This window comes from Choristoneura fumiferana, chromosome 12, assembly GCF_025370935.1.
Source record: "Choristoneura fumiferana chromosome 12, NRCan_CFum_1, whole genome shotgun sequence".
Classification (NCBI taxonomy): domain Eukaryota; kingdom Metazoa; phylum Arthropoda; class Insecta; order Lepidoptera; family Tortricidae; genus Choristoneura; species Choristoneura fumiferana.
In genome coordinates, this window is record NC_133483.1 from 14,803,394 (window position 1) to 14,809,596 (window position 6,203).

Consider the following 6,203-nt stretch of genomic DNA (forward strand, 5'->3'; position numbering starts at 1 on the left):
GCTTGAATTATAGCTAATTTTAAAGACTAACTAACTACCCCTTTCTTAACCTACTTAATACTACACTTAACTTGTGGTAACGCTATGGTGATTTAACTTAAATTAATTTATGGCCTTGTGATCGTGAATCGTCTAGTGGATAGGAACCTACCTTATGCCCAGCAATAACCTAAGTGCTTTTATTTGAGAATTAATTTGAAAAGCCTACAGTTGTGTTTCTAATGTTATAATTAATTAAGCAGTACCTAACTTCGTGATAATTTTGACTCTAGATTGAACTCTACTGAACTTTAGGGTGAAACTTTAATTACTGAGATGTGAATTTAGATATACTAGTATGTTTAGACTGGATAGTTCTAGAAATGGATCTTTCAGGTTACCTAGAATAATCAGTTTGGAAAAATGAGAGGAAATATTTCTACTACGGATAGTGTTTGTGTTTGTATTACTTCTGAATCTATTTTGACTTAAAACTAAGTTTAATACCGAGACCTGAGGTCTCGGAGGGTCTCAACCTGCCACCCCGACCCTTTCCTTTCGCACACCAGAGCAATATATCTCTATGGATATGTCAAGTTGTGATTTTACTAGACTAAGCACTAACTTTCGGTGCATTCAAATCAAAGTATGGAAATACAAACACAATGTTTTGTAACAAGTTGAATCTAATTTTAGACTTATGGTTACTTATTCTATGCTTATATTAGAATACTCTATGAGATGCTTAATTATAACTTTGATAATTAGTTCAGGAATGAGTTTAGACACTATAGCTTTTCATTTACTATAGGCACTAGTATCTCTTAATTTAGATTATGTCTTATCTATCTTAGATATATGAAATGTCTAATTTGACATAATTTTATTTTGGTATAATTACTAATCTCATAGTGACTTTCACTTATTTTAATGAGCTATCTACTTAGTCTAATTTTCTAGTTCTACCAGCATTTGGCGTTACCAGAGTAAAGCAGAAAGTAAGTACCGATTTCTATACTTTACGCCCAGAACACAAGCGTTAATAATAATCTAACTAGCTTATAACTAGATAACCCTTGGGTATTCAAGATAACCTTTGTATTAGGTTTGGACTCGTCTATGACTAGTTTTGTCTCAATTCATATATTTTTAAATGAACAATAAACTGTTTCAACTATCAATCCTTAATCAATTATGTTTAAATCGAGATCGAATGAAAAGTACGTAAATTTCCAGATAGACTGTTGCCTGGTATGTGTCAACGTAAGCTATCGACCGTAGTCAGGATTTCTACATCCGTTCACTCAATGTAAGAACGACAACTAAAACAGATAGTATGTATTTATAACACGAAAGACTTTTGTATTTTAATTGATAGATGGTCCAAAACCCTCTACGATTTTATCTCTAACTTATTACTAGACATAATTTGATGAGATCTTAATCAAAAGTATGAATATGATGTTTGATATTAATTTTATCAAAACAAAGCTTATTTTAGCTGGCAATCGTAATTCAAATCGAAATTAGATGATAATTGTGTTAAATATTATTCAGTAAGTTATCTGGCATTTAATTGTCCACTTAGCTATGAGATCGTGTCATATCAATTCCCGCTTATTCATTATAGGAAAGACAGCTAAAATATGTTATTGTTATTTACTCTTAACAAAATGATCAAACCGTATTTTGGTTTTAAATTGAAGTCAACTTACTAATTTTAATAAAGTTATTCGTAGTCAAGTTCTTATGAACTAAGTTTTGTATAATGAAGTTTTGACGTAAGTACTTAAATAAATTTTATGTTTTATTCTCTTTTCTTAAAATCTAATTTATGCCTTAAAACTATGTGTGTGCGAGTTTAAGCTTTCCCTAGCTCTGTGTTGGAGTTTAGCAATTTGGAGGAAAACCCTCATAGGTGAACTAATTGTGTGGTGAGTTAAAATAGTAACTTTTCCCGGTGTAAGGAAACGCTACTCTAGCTAAGCCCTATGAACTTCCCTACCTATATAGCCCTAATAAATCCTACAATTGTACTTTAAGCTTGCCTGAGGCCCCTACTCTCTGTCTGTGATTAGCAAAACTAGAGAATTAATCCCACATGTACATTTAGTGTAATGTAGAAATTCACGGTGCAATGAATTTCTTCTAATCTCCTATCAACAATGATGGTGTGTATACCTAAAGCCCTATCGGTCCCTAAATGGTGCTGAGCTCTCAACTTTCCCGAAGGAAAGTCCCTATGACGGAGAGCCCCGCGGAACAGCAGAATACCTAACGTTGTGCATAAATACGTAAATAAATAGGGGACAGGAATTCTGAGTTTCTTAAGTACAAACCAAGCGTCAACAAGACACGCATTCACTTCGACGAGCGCTACTTAGTCGTTACAAAAGACAAACAGAATCCACTGGTGGCTGGTACGACAGTAATTTGCCGCTGAAGCCGCCACAGCTTCAGGAAGTGGAAGCCTATTTCGTCCACGGTTGTCACCGTTAGGTGTCAGACGATATAGACGGACTTAAAGCTCAACCAAGGTACGTTATGGAGGAACCAAAGTCATTTCCATTAAGTTGGGAAAAACACAGAAAAGTTATGGGTTAGTACAAAATATACGTAGGCTGAAATGAAACGCTATAAAACGATCACTCCACACTACAAGAACAAATAAAGGACTTCACCGCCACAAGACCGCAAAGTCCCCTCACACAAGATTTTCCGAATGAAAATCAGCACTAAATATTTCACAAATAATAAAAAACCAGAGAGTTAATCATTATTCCGCAGATTAATGATCAAGACCCCGACACTTTACTTCCTGAAGAAATACTCACATTTCTTGTAAATTAAAATTAATTCAAATTAAATAAAATCAAAAACCCAATTAAAATTAATGAAATAAAATTACCCGATACTATTGACTCTAATTTGTTAACAAAATGGCGCACAGAAACTAAACCCCCGACTAGCAAAATAACGATGTTGACTCTACGAAATCTAAATCCATCTGGCTCCCGCCCTTTTTGTGTCACCTCTATTTATAGCTTCTCTCCGGGACCTCTGGTATTTTCGCGCCAAGCGACCAAACGACGCCAAGCTTACCAAAGTCGACAACGTTGACATTGCAGCTCTCGCTTTTTCTTCTGCCAAATCCTTATCTCAAAATAGCCAAATTTTATCCGTAAAATTTATTTTTGAACTAAAATTTCCTATTTATCTTGACACTATCCTAGCTTAACTATTCTAGTAAATACGTTTCATTTTTATATTGTGCTACAACAATAATTTTCAATAAATATTTATATGTATTTGTCAAATACTTCAATTTTACCTCAACGTTTTAATTTCCTTAACCTATCTAACAATAATCTTACTTCTAATGATAATTTTCTACTTATTACTCCCTACACTCTTTGAATATAAATAGCCAATTACATACTTCTATTGTTCGTTATAAAATAGCTAATTTGCCTACAATTATTAACTGGTATCCCCAATTCGCGCCGTTTATTCATAGTTCCTTTGTCGTATTAACGCTACTCAAAATTTGCTTATAATTTCGCCACGTTCCTACTTTAAGTCAGTGCGACAGAGTGCTTGTAATTTCATCTTAACTAAATGTGTAATTACTCTGCTAATACTACTCCGTTTTGAATGAAAACTTAAATTTATAATAGATAATGAACCAATGATCTATACTACGATTACGTAATGCTTGCATTTTCGGTTTTTCTTAACTTATTTAGCTAATTTCGACAACTTGCCGTTTCCATGATGCTTCGTTGATATTTCTTTAAATTAACATAATTATTAACATCAAATGTATCTAAGATCTACTGTAGACTAATACTAATGATTCTATTACTATATCAAGTCTATTTTTGATGAATTTGTGACCATATTTCTTGTTTTTAGATAAAATTTACATTTCCATTACCAAGCGACCTCTATAATTCCCACGTGAAACTAACTAAATAGCCTCCCAGGTTAATCTGCCGCTAAACCCAGTTCGGCATTAGTTCACTAATTTTCCATGACGCCTACCATTAATTCCTTTAATTGACCATAGATGGCGTTTTTTTACATTAATTATTATACCCGAACAACACAATTCTAATCTCCAATTAAATTTAACATTTACTCATTAAATTGACTGCTAAATTATCCCTGCTTTAATTACATCGACATTCTAATCTCAATTACTCTTATTTAACTGTCTTTGTCGACATGTTTTTGTTTCGAGTTTCCATCAAACCTTCATAGATGGCCCACTAACAATTTTCTACTAATTTATTCCCAGTGACGGTCGTGTGACACATCCGAACCGTTACAGCTTTTCCCCTTGATAGACTAAGAAGTAGTTAATATACAATTTAACGCCCGAATTGGTCTATCACACTTATGTCAATATTTAAAATTTAAAATAAAATTTTATTAGTCTTTATAATTGAAATGTGTTTTGTGTGGTTGTTTTTAACCAAGCTAAGACTATCACTATTTCTAGCCTACATTTGAACCAGTGTTGAAACTCACAGATATGAACACAGTTACAATCCAGTCAGAATGTCTAAGACTCTGCGAAAGATCTTGGTTGTGAGGCAAGATAACTCTAGTAGTAAATCGTATCTCAGCTTCTAATAAAAGCATGATAGCAAGGTCTAACTATCAAGTCCTAGTAGAACTACGATTCTCTCCTTAAGCCCAGGCATTCCTTTCGATTATTCACTTACCAGAAGGTCAAAATGCCCAATCCATTTGCCTCCCAGTCCAGACTTAGCCTTCAATAATGACTTCCTAGTCTTGGAGCATGTGTAGTGTAAATTTTTAGTTCTGTCCACTAGTAGAGTACTAAAATCCTTGAACGCAGTCTACAAAACTGATTTTGCCTACTGGCCTATCCTAACACCTCTATCAAGAATTCTAGTTGTAAGTGTAATGTGTTCAATTATAACTACCAATAAATGATCCGATTGTACTACAGAATTGTTAATTATTCAAGACCCTCATTTCCTTAGATATACTTCACTCTCTTTTCAGAACCCCCTCACGTTGGTCTAGCATATAATATCACACAACATTTCCATCACCACTCTTTCATTTTTTTTTTGTTTCATTATTGCTCGCTGTCTTGAACAATCAATAACCCCAATTAGTATAACCAGACTTCTTTTGTTTTACTTTCAAAATTATTTCTTAACCTTTTTTTCAATGATAGTTCCCATCAACATTATTTTTTCCTACCCTATCCTAATCATAAATATCCTTCCCATTTATCACCTTTTCCTACGTGTTTGTTTTTTTTTTTTCAGGTACTTAAGCCTAATATATACATATCATAAAATCTACTCTTACTGTCTACATATTAACTACCAAACGCTTATAATATAATTTGCTAAAATTTCTAATACTACTGTAAATATTCTATCTACTCTTAATTTAGGTCATCAATTTAGATACCATAATAATTCTATTTCTACACTCTTAACTCAGCTCTAAAACATTAATTTGGCACAAAACCAAACCAAATTTACTTTTGCGTTTCGCTTTACCCCTTTTTAATATCAAAATGCGTTTATTAAACCACCTATCATTATAGTATCTAACTATCTAACTTGTTGTTAAATTTGACAACTCGGCATTAACTTATACTTATAATATACTTCCTCTCCTTTTCCCCTCTTTTTTGAAACTTTAACTTAACATCCTTTACTCAATTTAAATTAATAAATTTAAGACCCTTTAAGATTCATTTCCGAACTGCAATCTATATTTTTTTGTGTGAACTAACCATTACTTTTACTGTTACCTACCGACCGTACGTCCGTTTGAGTCACCTTTAAAACACGCAAATTCCGTTATAATTTTCCTACAATGTGACTTACTTTTCTTCCCTATGGCAACCTCTCACATCAAATGTCAAATCCTGTCAAATCAAATCTTATCTTATAAAATTATTGCCGTTTCAATAGACGCATTTTTAATTACATTAACGCTATGTTATTAAATTTAATTTTAAATTTGTACACTAATTATTAAGAAGCTAATCTGCGCGCGTAGTATCAAACTCTTCCTACTATCTCAACTTTAGATGCTTACTCTGGATACTTTGGTAACTAACTAAGTGAAACGCCGCGTGGTTCAACCGTTTGCAAGTGGAAAAGAATTATAATGTCTGTCACCAGATCCGATAAATTGTTGCTGAAATTTCCTTGTCTCTATGATCG